Source organism: Hyla sarda, chromosome 6 (assembly GCF_029499605.1).
Source record: "Hyla sarda isolate aHylSar1 chromosome 6, aHylSar1.hap1, whole genome shotgun sequence".
NCBI lineage: Eukaryota > Metazoa > Chordata > Amphibia > Anura > Hylidae > Hyla > Hyla sarda.
Window position 1 is genome coordinate 214,938,747 of NC_079194.1, and position 15,808 is coordinate 214,954,554.

Genomic DNA, 15,808 nt, shown 5'->3' on the forward strand with positions numbered 1-15,808 from the left:
CTCTGTAAAACAGCCTACAGCATGCAACAACTCTGCAGCCTCTGTATTGCCCTATGAACGGCTATTTCCTTACCTGCTCACCGATGACCAGCTATCTCCCTCACTGCCTAATTCCCTCCCTTGTAAAGCGTAAGCCCAGGAACAAAGGGAGCTTTAATAATAATGATATTTCAGTTGGTAATTTAATGTGCAATATATTGTATTGAAAAACTGCCTAAACATTTTTAAGTAGGGCGAAATGGAAAAGATGCATTTCTGCAATTGTTTAAGGGTTTTATTTTTGCAGAGTTCATTTTGTGGTATAAATGACATAATAACTGTATTCTGTTGGTCAGAATGATATCACAAATGTACCGTATTTTCGCCGTATAAGACGCACTTTTTCTTCCCCAAAACTGGGGGGAAAAAGTCGGTGCGTCTTATACGGCGAATACACCCCTATCACGGCGGTCCCTGCGGCCATCAATGGCCGGGACCCGCAGCTAATACAGGACATCACTGATCGCGGTGATGCCCTGTATTAACCCTTCAGACGCGGCTATCAAAGCTGACCGCCGCGTCTGAAGGGAAAGTGACACTAACCCGGCTGTTCAATCGGGCTGTTCGGGACCGCCGCGATTTCACCACGGCGGTCCCAAACAGCCCGACTGAATAGCCGGGTTAGTGCTTACAGGACACCGGGAGGGACCATACCTGCCTCCTCGGTGTCTTCTACGTTCAGGGATCCCCTGTATGGCCAGCGCTCTCCTTCCTCGTCATCACGTCGTCGCGTACGTGCGTCGGCGTGCGTAACGACGTGATGACGGCGACGGAGAGCGAGGATACCCGGCCGGCAGCAGAGCGACGGGGACACGGCGACAGCGATGGAGCGACATCCAGGGCAGCGGTGACGGGTCCGGAGCGGCGGGGACACGTGAGTATTACTATGCAGTGGTCTTCAATCTGCGGACCTCCAGATGTTGCAAAACTACAACTCCCAGCATGCCCGGACAGCCAACGGCTGTCCGGGCATGCTGGGAGTTGTAGTTTTGCAACATCTGGAGGGCCGCAGGTTGAAGACCACTATTGGGTTCAAAATCTTAAATTTTTTAGATTTTGCACCTAAAAATAGGGTGCGTCTTATACGCCGGTGCGTCCTATAGGGCAAAAAGTACGGTATATAGTTTTTGTTCATTTTAAACACTAAACTAGCCTGCAATCCAGGCTAATTAAATAACATAACATTTTGCGGACACAATAATGTTGACTTTTTATATATTATAAATAGAAAAAAATTCTTATCTTAATAAAAATCTAATTTTTCATACCTTTAAACATTTTAATCAACTTTTTTTTTTTTTTGTACACTTTACATCTTAAATTCCCCGGTCACTATTTTCTGGATATTCAAGGGATTAAGTGCTTACCTGGTGGGCAGAGTAATGGCAGTTTCTGGGATGGTATCAGGTGTGATAGAGGAGGTACCAGCAAATGAACAAACAGGTGATCCAGAACATAACAAAGAACTTCCAGCTTTATTGAGAAAGAAGCATAAAAAACACAGGTACAGCACACCTTAGCAGTCCATCAGACGCATTTCTGATTAAGTCAGTGATGAAGGGTGCGCATGCACCAAAAACACATCTGATGGACTGCTAAGGTGTGCTGTACCTATGCGTTTTTACACTTGTTTCTCAATAAAGCTGAAAGTTCTTTGTTTCAAGATCACCTGTTTCTTCATTTGCTGGAAGTTGCCGCACAAGGCTGAGTACAGATCCGTGTACAGACTATGGGGTGTAGGTGGAAACTGCATTTCTTACTACAATGATATAGCAGGTACCCTTACAAATGTGCCAAACAAAAGTGCTCCTTGGAGAAACGGTAGCATGATTTACTCCCTGGCTTGTAGTGATCTCCCTGCTCGTTCTTAGGATTCATTGGGGGTGCCAGGTCTTAAGTAATACCTACCAATAGTTTTTTTTACTTAAAAGTACACTTTAATATCAAGAAGTGATTCTTTTGCACATAAGTCTGTTATTTTCCATGCCAAGTATGGGGTTGGAAAGACGTTCAGGTGACATACACAAAGGTCTGTTGTTTACCAAGCTTGTGGGTTATGAAACTTCCATCTATGTAGCCGCTGCCTTCTTATTCCGTTTCCTATTCCCTATTCTTTACTTGTTTTTTTCATACTACCACAAACACATCCATGGTGATGTTATCAAATGGACAGGCCATTACATGGAACTAAGTCTGTTCCATAATAGTGTAACCAGGCTCTTTGTTTACCAAGCTTTGTCACCGTTAATAACTAAGTACTGTAAGAGTTATGTTCATTATTGTTTAAAGAGGCAAGTGCCATGGTACGTGTTGCCCATTCAAATCAATACGCAACAATGTAATGTAAAGTTGGACTTCTTCCTCCAGACAGAGAGAGAACATCTCTTTGGGGCTGCTGTCCACTCTAGCCAATTGAGTGGGTCCAGAGTGGAGAATCCCTTCTGTATGATGTCTATGTACTGTCTACTGGGCTGTAAAGCCCTTGAGATGGGTTTTGTCAAATTTTAATTTGTTGGAGGTCAATATTTAGTCTTATTTATTGACCAAGCATTCATATAAACCTTTCCCCCGTATGATATGCTGGACTGCTTGCCTTCGACATGAGGTTTTGAGTCCACCCCATATATTTTTTCTTCCCCTTCACCAACCCCATTTTTCTCCCATGTACTGGTTAACTGTGATGTCATTTGTCTGATAGTGGGGCACAGCTCCAATGGTGCCACTAAGCACTGTTGAGTGTTGTTGGTTGCCAGAAAATGTAATTTATTGGTTTTGCATCAAGAAGGAGGATATGTCAACATGGGACCATGCAGCACTCGGTGGTTATGTGCTGGCAAGTGTTGTAGCACCCAGCAGTGCATTGTGACCAGGGCCGGACTGGGACAGAAAATAGGCCCGGGCATTTTAGACTGAGCAGCCAACATCGGTCATGGGTGTAGCTATGGGGAGGCGGAGCCATAAATTGGAGGGACCACATGTCAATTGTAGTTGGCTATTATAGGGTACATAATAAAAAATTAAAAACAGAATATATATATATATTATATATATATATGTATACATACATACATACACACACACACACACACACACACACACATACACACACTGGTATGTAAGGAGGAAATATTATCACCATAGATATTGGCATCATGCTGTTACTGAGCAAATCCTGTACACCTAGAACAATATTATCAATAATACCAGTATACAAGGAGGAATATTATCACCATACCTATTACCATCATACTGTTACTGAACAAATCCTGTATACTGAGACCAATATTACCAATAATACCACTGTACACAGGGGAATATTGCCAAACATATTACCATCATACTGTTACTGAACAAATCTGAGACCAATAGTACTTACTAATCTTACCAATACAACAAAAAAAAAAAAAAAAGGTTAGCATCTCCAAACAAAATGAAATACATGCATAATGCTAGTTTTATATGTTACCAGTAAGGGACAAATAATACCTCAACACCATAAGCACCACTACCATTACCACTGACTAATACCGCTATATTGTTACTGAAAAAAATCGATTATACAAAAGACCAATATCCCCACATACATTCACCATATAGCGGTAGATACCACCTATGCACTGGATTTGTATACCATATAAGTGATTATATACAGGACCATATAGAGGTACATACCACTTGTACACAGGATATATAACATATAAGTGATTATATTCAGGACCATATAGAGGTATATACTAGCTGTACACAGGATATATACCATATAAGTGTTACGCCTAGCGCTCCGGGTCCCCGCTCCTCCCCGGAGCGCTCACGGCGTCTGTCTCCCCGCAGCGCCCCGGTCAGTCCCGCTGACCGGGAGCGCTGCACTGTCATGGCCGTCGGGAATGCGATTCGCACAGCGGGACGCGCCCGCTCGCGAATCGCATCCCAGGTCACTTACCCGTCCCGGTCCCCTGCTGTCATGTGCTGGCGCGCGCGGCTCCGCTCTCTAGGGCGCGCGCGCGCCAGCTCTCTGAGACTTAAAGGGCCAGTGCACCAATGATTGGTGCCTGGCCCAATTAGCTTAATTGGCTCCCACCTGCTCCCAGACTATATCTGCTCACTGCCCCTGCACTCCCTTGCCGGATCTTGTTGCCTTAGTGCCTAGAGAAAGCGTTTACTGTGTTTGTCCTTACTGTGTACTTGACCTCCTGCTATTGCCATATTGACTACGATTCTTGCTGCCTGCCCCGACCTCCTGCTACGTCCGACCTTGCTCTTGTCTACTCCCTTGTACCGCGCCTATCTTCAGCAGTCAGAGAGGTTGAGCCGTTGCTAGTGGATACGACCTGGTTGCTACCGCCGCTGCAAGACCATCCCGCTTTGCGGCGGGCTCTGGTGAAAACCAGTAGCAGCTTAGAACCGGTCCACTAGCACGGTCCACGCCTATCCCTCTCTGGCACAGAGGATCCACCTCCAGCCTGCCGAATCGTGACAATAAGTAATTATATACAGGACCATATTGAGGTACATACCAGCTGTACACAGGATATATACCAAATAAGTGATTACAGCTACATGAAAGAACTCATAGTTCACGTCTTTTCTGATCAGCATCGTCCTCTTTCCTTTTCACCGTCCGACTCAGACCACCATGATGTCTTCTCCCAGCCAAAACTTGATCTCTTTTCATCTGCAGAACAAACATCTTAGACTCTGCATTTTCCAGTGCTCTCCTTAACACTACACAATCTCCTCATCTATAGGCCTGTAATCATGCCCCCCTTTTTGTCCCACTCAGTAAAAGGGCAGGTAGCAAGGTATGTAGCTAGCTGTTGCGAAACTACAGCTGCCAGCATGCCCAGACAGCCTCTGGTTGTGGAGTCTTAGTTTTGCACCCTGGTTGGGAAACACTGATGTAGGTAGTTCGCTTGCCTTTTACATAGCTAATAGGGCTGCACGATTTGGGGAAACTGTGTAATTGGGATTATGGACCTAAATATTACGATTTTTATATAATAAACAAATAGTGAAATCCTCCCATTTCATGTCCAATTTCCCCCCATTTTACATTTATTCCCCCATTTCATGTCCACAGCCCATTTCACATCTTCCCCATTTCATTTCTATCCCCCCCAGTCACATTCTCCCCCATGTCACATTCCCCTCCCCATGTCACATTCTCCCCCTATGTCACATGTCCATTTCATGCCACATTCTCCCCCATGTAACATTCTCCTCCCCCCATTTCTCATCTCCCGGTAGTTGGTTGATTGGTTGGTTGGTTGGAAGGTGTGTAGGCAGGTAGTCCCCTCAGACTAGACCCCCCTTCCCCTCAGTAAGCAGGTAGTACCCCCAGATTAGACCCCCCCAGCAGGCAGGTAGCACCCCCAGACTAAACACCCCCCAATAGACAGGTACTACCCCCAGATCAATCCCCCCCAGTAGACAGGTAGTACCCCCAGATTAACCCCCCCAGTAGGCAGGTAGTACCCCCAGATCAACCCCCCCCCAGTAGGCAGCTAATACCCCGGAATGAACCCACCAGTAGGCAGGTAGTACCCCCTGATTAGCCCCACCCCAGTAGGTAGGTAGTATCCCCAGATTAGACTCCCCCAGTAGGTAGTAGCCTCAGATTAGACCCCCAGTAGACAGGTAGTACCCCCAGATTAACCCCCCCAGTAGGTGGGTAGTACCCCCAGATTAGACCCCGCCAGTAGGCAGGTAGTACCCCCAGATTAACATGCCCAGTAGGCAGGTAGTACCCCCAGATTTATCCCCCAGTAGGCAGGTAGTACCCCAAGATTAGCCCCCCCATGTCACATGTCCATTTCATGCCACATTGTTCCCCATGTCACATTCTCCTCCCCCCATTTCTCATCTCCCGGTGGTTTGGTTGGAAGGTGTGTAGGCAGGTAGTCCCCTCAGACTAGACCCCCCCTCAGTAGGCAGGTAGTACCCCCAGATTAACATGCCCAGTAGGCAGGTAGTACCCCCAGATTTATCCCCCAGTAGGCAGGTAGTACCCCCAGATTAGCCCCCCCATGTCACATGTCCATTTCATGCCACATTGTTCCCCATGTCACATTCTCCTCCCCCCATTTCTCATCTCCCGGTAGTTTGGTTGGAAGGTGTGTAGGCAGGTAGTCCCCTCAGACTAGACCCCCCCTCAGTAGGTAGGTAGTACCCCCAGATTAGCCACCCCCCAGCAGGCAGGTAGCACCCCATAGATTAGACACCCCCCAGCAGACAGGTAGTACCCCCAGATAAATCCCCCCGGTAGACAGGTAGTACCCCCAGATTAACCCCCCAGAAGGCAGTTAGTACCCCCAGATTACCCCCCCAGTAGGCAGATAGTACCCCCAGATTAACCCATCCCCCAGTAGGCAGGTAATACCTCCAGAATAACCCCCCAGTAGGCAGGAATTACCCCCAGATTAACCCCCTCAGTAGGCAGGTAGTACCCCCTTATTAATCCCCCAGTAGGCAGGTAGTACCCCCAGATTAGCCCCCCCCCCAGTGTGTAAGTAGTATCCCCAGATTAGACCCCCCAGTAGGAAGGTAGTACCCCCAGATTAGACCCCCCAGTAGAGAGGTAGTACCCCCAGATTAAGCCCCCCAGTAGGCAGATAGTACCCCCAGATTAGACCCCCCAGTAGGCAGGTAGTACCCTTAGATTAATCCCCCCAGTAGGCAGGTAGTACCCTCAGATTAGACCCCCCCCAGTAGGTAAGTAATACCCCCAGATTAGACCACCCGCCAGTAGACAGGTAGTGCCCCCAGATTAGACAACCCCCCACCCCTGGCAACACCTTTCACCAGAAAAGAGCCAGCATAGCTACGCGCATCAGCTGGTCACCACGTAATGACGCTCGCTCACGTCACACTCCCTGAATTCAAGGGTCGGCGTCACAATGTCCTGACGCCGGCCCTTGAATTCTGGGAGCATGACATGAGTGAGCGTCATTACATGGCAGCCGGCCGATGCGCGTAGCTCTGCGGGCTCTTATTTGGGAGCGGAGCAATTACAGGTGAGCCGGAGAGCAAATGCTAGGCACAAAAATGGGACCCGAAGGCCGAGCATTTTTACTCTCTGCCTCCCGCTCTGGCGCCAGTCTCTCGTACTGCCCGCCCGGCTGACAGGTCGAGCGGCCGAACCAGGATATTTCCTGGTTGCCCAATAGGCCAGTCCGGCCCGTGTTACTGTACAGGGCAGGAGGACGGCCCGGCCCACCGGGCAAATGCCTGGTGTGCCCGATGGCCAGTCCAGCCCTGATTGTCACCCTGATGGCAGCCATTATACAAGCCAATAGTCTGAAAGCAAAAGGCCTGAGGGACATTGGGAGCCAGTATCCGAGTGGAAAGGGTTGAGAATGTACATACCAAAGATGTCCTGACCATAGGTCAGAGTGTCCGGCTGCCCTAGAGTCTATTGCAGGGGTACTATGCCCCTAGACATCTTATCCCCTAACTAAAGGATAGGGGATAAGATGTCTGATCACAGGGGTCCCGCCGCTGGGGACTACCGCAATCTCCCTGCTGCACCCGGTATTCGTCCAGAGCGTCAGGTACCTGACGTCACAACCACGCCTGCACCTCGCAACACCAGTCATCCGGAACGGAGCGAAATTCGCTCTGTGCACTGGATGTCTGGGGTGCTGCAGCCGAGATTGCGGGGGTCTCCAGAGGCAGGAACCCCGTGATCAGACATCTGGGGATAAGATGTCTAGGGGCGGATACCCCTTTAACCTTCAAGCTACACAGAATAAGCTGGTGGACCCTAAAGTTATTGGTCCTGTCTCCTCCTGTGCCCCAAGAGGTAATATGTACACACAAATTCAGACTCCTGTGTCAACGTTACTGTTTTACTGGTGCAGCAATTTATAGGAGCAGCGCTTTAAAAAAAAGTATGCCTTTTTCAAAAGGACTTACACTAAAACTATGCTTGTCACCCTGTGGCCTGTGGCAATAATCCCCTTTACTTTACAGAGTGTTATGAAATATGCAAGTTGGGTTTTGTAATAGATATTACTGTGGAAACACAAAGATCTGTTGGGACATATTTCCAGTCTTAGTGAATGTACAACCCCGTGAGTTGGGTAAAGTGGGGATGGCTGTTACAGAGTAGAGCATGACTTGGTGGGACCTCTGGCAAAGATCAAGGTTTCTGGTCCCAGTATAAGGACCACTTAGGAAAGTCGTGCTGCTGGTTCAGTAAAGTAATTCTGTAACTTCTGTACCATCCTGGAGATATGTCCCTTACAAATAACTGCATAAAAGAAGATCAAATGTATTAATATGGTCTGAATGCTAAATAACTGTGACATGTGTCTATATCCAGTATATTAAAGTTATTACCATTTCATATTCTTGTTTGCGTCAACACACAAGATTATATTGTGGAAATTTGCACTTATTGCCCTGGTGATAGTTTTTGTTTTGGTTGCCTAGTATTACGTAATAAAACTGCGATATTTCCTCAATAAATGCCTAACCGTTTCTATTTTCTGCATTTACAGAACATCCCTTAGTAGATTAACTTATTCCATCTTATAAATAATTTTCCACTTTTCTACAATCAGTCTGTTCCTATTTACAGACGTTTTAAATGTTATACTAAACCACTGGCTTTATTTTCCATTTAACGTAATAGGGAAGGCAGAAATCTTTGTTAAAGTGAACCTGTCGTCAACAAAAACTTTTTATATAATATTAATAATACCATAATATGTGTATTTATAATATACATTGGTTAAAAAATATGTATATTTTTGCCCCTCAGCTATTGCATATGTGTCTCTATAAAGAGTCCAAATACAGGAAGTGAGGGTGGACAAGCAGGGCTCTGAGCACTAAGAAAAAGCAGGAGAGTGTGCACTGGGGCTCTATAACATGCTCCTGGCTCATACATCAGGATGATTGACAAGCCAAGAGTCTGCACAGATCCCTGCTTGTCCACCCTCACTTCCTGTTTTTGGACTCCTCATAGAGACACACAGACAACAGCTGCAGGGACAGCAACATTTCACCCAAAAGTACACACAATTTATTAACCAATGTATGTTACAAATATACATATAATGGTATTATCTACATTATATAAAAGGTTTTGTTGATGACAGGTACACTTTAAATCCTGGGACTACTTTTGTGATGATATTACATCCTTCAAGTTTTTGAGTACCATAAATTTTTTGAAGGTGACAATCTTCTAATTGTGCAAATAGACCAAAAAAAATTGAAACATAATTGTCAATGTTATAAAATATCAAATCTGCAGTCTTTTATACAACCCTAAAATGCGTCTTCTCATTTTTCACCTTAGATTTAGGAGAAAGTGAAGTATGTCTTAAACGGGTACTCCATCCCTAGACATCTTATCCCCTATCCAAAGTATAGGGGATAAGATGTCTGATTGCGCGGCACCCCAAACATCTCTGTGCCGTATGACTGGCGATGCAGGGCGGAGGCTCGTGACGCCACGCCCCGCTTGGGACATAACGGCCGCGCACCCTCAGCGTAAGTCTATGCGAGGGGAGTGATGACCCTCCCATAGACTTACATTGAGGGAGCGTGGCCTTGACGCTACGAGCGGGGCATGACCGAGACGTTGTGAGCCTCTGGCGCTGCACACAACACTCCAAATGAACGCTGGGTGCAGCAGGGAGATCAGGATTAGACATCTTGTCCCCTATCCTTTGGATAGGAAATAAGATGCCTAGGGGCAGAGTACCCCTTGAAGACAAGCGGAAAGCAGTACAAGTGAGAAAGGGGCAAGTCCATGAAACGTGCTGAGTTTATGTAAGATGTTTTTATGTATATATCTTGTAGTAAATAAAGTGTGCAATATATGGTAAAAGTTGACTCCAGAACTGCGATTAAGAGTACACAGAGGAACAGGGACTTAAAGAGTACCTGTCATCAAACCATATTTTGTAAACTAACTCAGATTATATTCCCTAACTACTCCTAACACCCCTCCTGCCTTTAAAAAAAAATTTCTGAGCTTTAAAACATTTCTTTATCACACCTTTCCCCTTGCTCACATTGTGTGAGTTTCCGTCAGGAGAAAGTGGGCTTACCACAGCAGGCCTGACGTCACTGAAGCCTGCGAGAGCTGTGCCTCGCCATGCCCCACACACACTTCCTGAGTTTGGACTTCTGCAAGTCCAGAAGGAGACCAAACTAACTGTTTGCCATGTGCTAAGAACAGAACAGACCCACCTAGTGGATGTTTTTTCAATTACATTAAAAACATATAAAGGTTTAGAATTTTAAAGGTAAGTAAATAGAAAAGTGTCTTACAATTACATAAGAAACAATATATTAAAAGTTTAGTTTGCCGATGCCGGAGTTGATTTAAAAAGCTGTTTTGGCTTAGAGGGAAGAAGAAACCTTCCTCCCCTCAGAAGTAAGTGCAACAAGTGTGTTGATATGACTAAAAGCAATAATTGTCCAGATCTTGCTCTCCAATATTTTTCATTGTATGTGTCATCTAATATGTGTATTTCCTAACTTATTTCAGTACACATTTGTAGTGTCAGGGATTGTAAATTTTTTGGATACAAACCTGGGTTGAGCAATGTCACCAGATGGTTTTGGAGGCTTAAAAATATTTGCTGATATTTCTTAAACTACATTTCTCAAAAAAATAAAGGGAACACTTAAACAACACAATGTAACTCCAAGTCATCACACTTCTGTGAAATTACACTGTCCACTCAGCAAGCAACACTGATTGACAATCAATTTCACATGCTGTTGTGCAAATGGAACAGACAACAGGTGGAAATTATAGGCAATTAGCAAGACACCACCAATAAAGGAGTGGTTCTGCAGGTGGTGACCACAGACCACTTCTCAGTTCCTATGCTTCCTGGCTGATGTTTTGGTCACTTTTGAATGCTGGCGGTGCTTTCACTCTAGTGGTAGCATGAGACAGGGTCTACAACCTACACAAGTGGCTCAGGTAGTGCAGCTCATCCAGGATGGCACATCAATGTGAGCTGTGGCAAGAAAGTTTGCTGTCTGTCAGCATAGTGTCCAAAGCATGGAGGCACTACCAAGAGACAGGCCAGTACATCAGGAGACGTACGAAGAGGAAGCCTTAGGAGGGCAACAACCCAGCAGCAGGACCGCTGCCTCCACCTTTGTGCAAGGAGGAGCACTGCCAGAGCCCTGAAAAATGACCTCCAGCAGGCCACAAATGTGCATGTGTCCACTCAAATGGTCAGAAACAGACTCCATGAGGGTGGTATCCTCATACCACCCTCATGGAGTCTGTTTCTGACCATTTGAGTGGACACATGCACATCCACAGGTGGGAGTTGTGCTTACAGCCCAACACCATGCAGGACGTTTGGCATTTGCTCCGTGCATGGGATAAAGATTGTCCAGAGCAGGAGCAAATCCCCATGGCAAACCTATCCTGGACAGTTCCTGACATGGACAGAGGTGTCAACAGAGAGCACTGTGGTCAGACAGAAAAGAAATTCAAAAAGAAAAGATCTTTCTGTGGAGCATACAGCAGCTGATAAGTACTGAAAATATTAAGATTTTTAAATAGAAGTAATTTACAAATATGTTTAACTTTCTGGCACTAGTTGTTGAAAACAATTTTTTCCACCAGAATACCCCTTTAAATTTCTCGGCCACTTCTAATCATGTGACTTGCCTCCCGGTCTGTAGACAAATTTGAGGGAAGTCCCATAGACTTGCATAGAACAACCCGGCAAATGTGCCTCCAATTTGCAATCGGCTATGGGACTAATTAAGAAACAGACTATGGGAATATTAAGAAAACATTCTGTCACGGAGCGCACGATCAGAGGTACCCTGTAAGTAGGAATATCAGCAACAAATCAGAAAAAAATGTTTATGCTCCATATGGCTGCCTTTGGAACTCTTACCCATATGTGGAGTGGATATTAGTCTATATACCTGCATTGTTTGGTTTCTTCACTTGAAATCACTGCAACTGGAAAACATTAATAAAAAACAGTAAAACATTTGATCTGATGATATCTTTCACATACTAGTTGGATTGAGGAGTCCTTCCACTTGGCACAACACCAACAAGTGTGATTCCATGACTAGTTTTAAGACCACAGCGTTTGCACAAGAGCACAAATAGTGTCCTGCTAACCCCTTTAGCCGCCAGTGATTTTTGTCATGTTTGCGACTGCTCACTTTCTAAGAGCAATAACACATTTATTTTCCACTATACAGAACCACATTATGGCTTTATTTTTATGGTACCAATTGTCCATTTTAAAGACACCTATCATTTGACCATAAAATGTACCACAAAACATAAAAAAACATTTGCAAACTGTAATTGAAAAAAGCCAAGGATTTCGCTTTCACATTGTTCACTTTGTTGTAAAACTCATGTTATCTGATTTAGTCTGAAGATCAGTATGATTAGAGTGATTCCCAATTTAAATATTTTTTTATGTTTTTCTGCTTTAACCCCTTAAGGAATCAGCCCATTTTGGCCTTAAGGACTTTTTACGTTTTCATTTTTTCCTCCTCGCCTTCTAAAAATCATAACTCTTTTATATTTTCATCCACAGACTAGTATGAGGGCTTGTTTTTTGTGCGCCCAGTTGTCCGTTGTAATGACATCACTCATTATATCATAAAATGTATGGCGCAACCAAAAAACACTATTTTTGTGGGGAAATTAAAACGAAAAACGCAATTTTGCTAATTTTGGAAGGTTTTGTTTTCACGCCGTACAATTTCTGGTAAAAATGACATGTGTTCTTTATTCTGAGGGTCAATACGATTAAAATGATACCCATTATTATATACTTTTATATTATTGTTGCGCTTAAAAAAAATCACAAACTTTTTAACCAAATTAGTACGTTTATAATCCCTTTATTTTGATGACCTATAACTTTTTTATTTTTCCGTATAAGCGGCGGTATGGGGGCTCATTTTTTGCGCCATGATCTGTACTTTTTTTTGATACCACATTTGCATATAAAAAACTTTTAATACATTTTTTATAATTTTTTTTTTAAGAAAATGTATTAAAAAAGTAGGAATTTTGGACTTTAGGAATTTTTTTTCGTACACGCCGTTCACCGTACGGGATCATTAACATTTTATTTTAATAGTTCGGACATTTACGCACGCGGCGATACCAAATATGTCTATAAAAAATGTTTTTTACGCTTTTTGGGGGTAAAATAGGAAAAACGGACGTTTTACTTTTTTATTGGGGGAGGGGATTTTTCACTTTTTTTTAACTTTTACTTTGACATTTTTTTAAATTTTTTTTTTACACTTGAATAGTCCCCATAGGGGACTATTCATAGCAATACCATGATTGCTAATACTGATCTGTTCTATGTATAGGACATAGAACAGATCAGTATTATCGGTCATCTCCTGCTCTGGTCTGCTCGATCACAGACCAGAGCAGGAGACGCCGGGAGCCGGACGGAGGAAGGAGAGGGGACCTCCGTCCGGCGTTATGAATGATCGGATCCCTGCAGCAGCGCTGCGGGCGATCCGATCGTTCATTTTAATCGCGAACTGCCGCAGATGCCGGGATCTGTATTGATCCCGGCACCTGAGGGGTTAATGGCGGACGCCCGCGAGATCGCGGGCGTCGGCCATTGCCGGCGGGTCCCTGGCTGCGATCAGCAGCCGGGATCAGCCGCGCATGACACGGGCATCGCTCCGATGCCCACGGTTATGCTTAGGACGTAAATGTACGTCCTGGTGCGTTAAGTACCACCTCACCAGGACGTACATTTACGTCCTGCGTCCTTAAGGGGTTAAAAAGTATCAAACTAATAGAAAGCTTTAAATTGCCATATTCTGACCCCCATATTTAAAAAAAAAAAAAATTTAATCTACGGAGCTGTGTAATGAATCATTTCTTTGTGCTTTTATTGTACTAAGAGAGTAATGCAGCATTAACCAGTATATCCTAAATTCCTCAAGCAATCCTCGGGTGCTCAGCAATGAGTAAACAAGAAACAGTCTGTTGCCAGGCAAAATAGATTATTTGGTCCTTATTGCATTAACAAGCAGGACATAACAGTGAAAACAACATATCAAGAGTGATGATCGTTTTGTGCTTTTAGTTTATATATCTATATATATATATATATATTTTTTTTTTTTTATATATATATTTTTTTTTTCTGGGATGTGGTATGACGATAAATGTGTAAATCATGCATGGCATTTTATTTTTTGTTTAAATAGACTGGACACTCCTGCATGCTGAAATACCAAATATCGTTGATTTTCCAGTACAATCGGCGATCTTCTAGTACAGCCATCCTGGTGCTGGAAAAGGTGTTGGCTGGTGTTAGCTGTAAGTTACAGCCAGCACCCACCACACATAGAGCAGGTTCAGCTCCTGATAGCATTGATGGTCATTAAGAGGTTAAATAAAGCAAGACACAGTACAACTAATGTGCTACAATGTCTTAACATATAGTATTTGAAATAACAGGGTATAACAATGTGTCAGTTATAGGAATCGCAGTTCTAATTACAGGAATAAAAACAAGTCTTGACAACTTTGCATGCCTGGGAAAAATAAAGCAGTGACATTTATACCCTATAAAATGTAACATATGAATTTTAAGGGTACCTATATATGTTGCTCAGTATCTCATCCACATCATGTACATATCATTTGTATGTGTCTATGACCTATATTTCTCTCAGAATTAGCTTTATTTCTGAATTACCTTACTGTTGTCAACCAGAAGCAGGGGGGCGGGTCCCTTTCTTTTCCTCAGGTGATAACCACTCCCCCTCCTTCCCCTCCCTCACTCTCCTCAGTCACTGGTCTCAAGAGTGAGCATCTGTAACCCCTTCCTTTCTGGTTTCATGCTATACACACACTGTACGCTTACAGCTTTTGCAAAACTACAGCTCCCAGCATGCCCACACATCCTTTGAGTTGTAGTTTTGCAACAGCTGGAGGCATTTCATTGGTAAAACTCAGATTTACAGCAGTGTTGCTGCAGGCTGTGTTCCTCCTACTGTTGCAAACCTACAACTCTCAGCATGCCCACACATCATTTGGCTGTACAGGCATGCTGGTAGTTGTAGTTTTGCAACAGCTGGAGGCATATGATTGTAGTCTCCTGTATCAGATACACACACACATTGACTTCATTTATTCATACACATAACCTAGACAACACAGATTTACACACATATATATATATATATATATATATATATATATCCACACACACATATATACATGCAGGGACACTTACTTTTTAAACAAAAAAATCCTCCATTTAGTCCCCATCTTCAGTCCCCAGCTTCTTTCATCATCTGCTCACAGGCAGCAGTGTACTCCTGCCCCTCACCCCTTCTCCTCACATGAGGAGAATGTGAAGTAAACACAGACAGTGAGGGAGCCGATCACAGCAGCTTTAGATCTGCAGACCTGTCAATCATGAAGTGGACCCATGACGTAGGTGATGACGAGTGGACACAGCCAGGCTGGTATGTATCCCAGGAGGCAGGGAGGCAGTTTTTTTTAGTATGAAATACTGATTTTTTTTTTAATGAAAACAAATGCAAAACCTATTGGTTTTGCATGCTTTACAACATATCAAAAGTTTATATATCTGACAGTGCCCATTTAAGGAAACTGGTGTCTAATGTTTTTATTTAGGTGGGTTGGGACTTGGGAGTATATTATTTGGTAAATGAATCTCTTATATTTGCTTAGTTTAAATCTTTAAGTATGTTCCCCACCTCTCTCTTCCACATCCACACATTCTAGCCTGAAGTT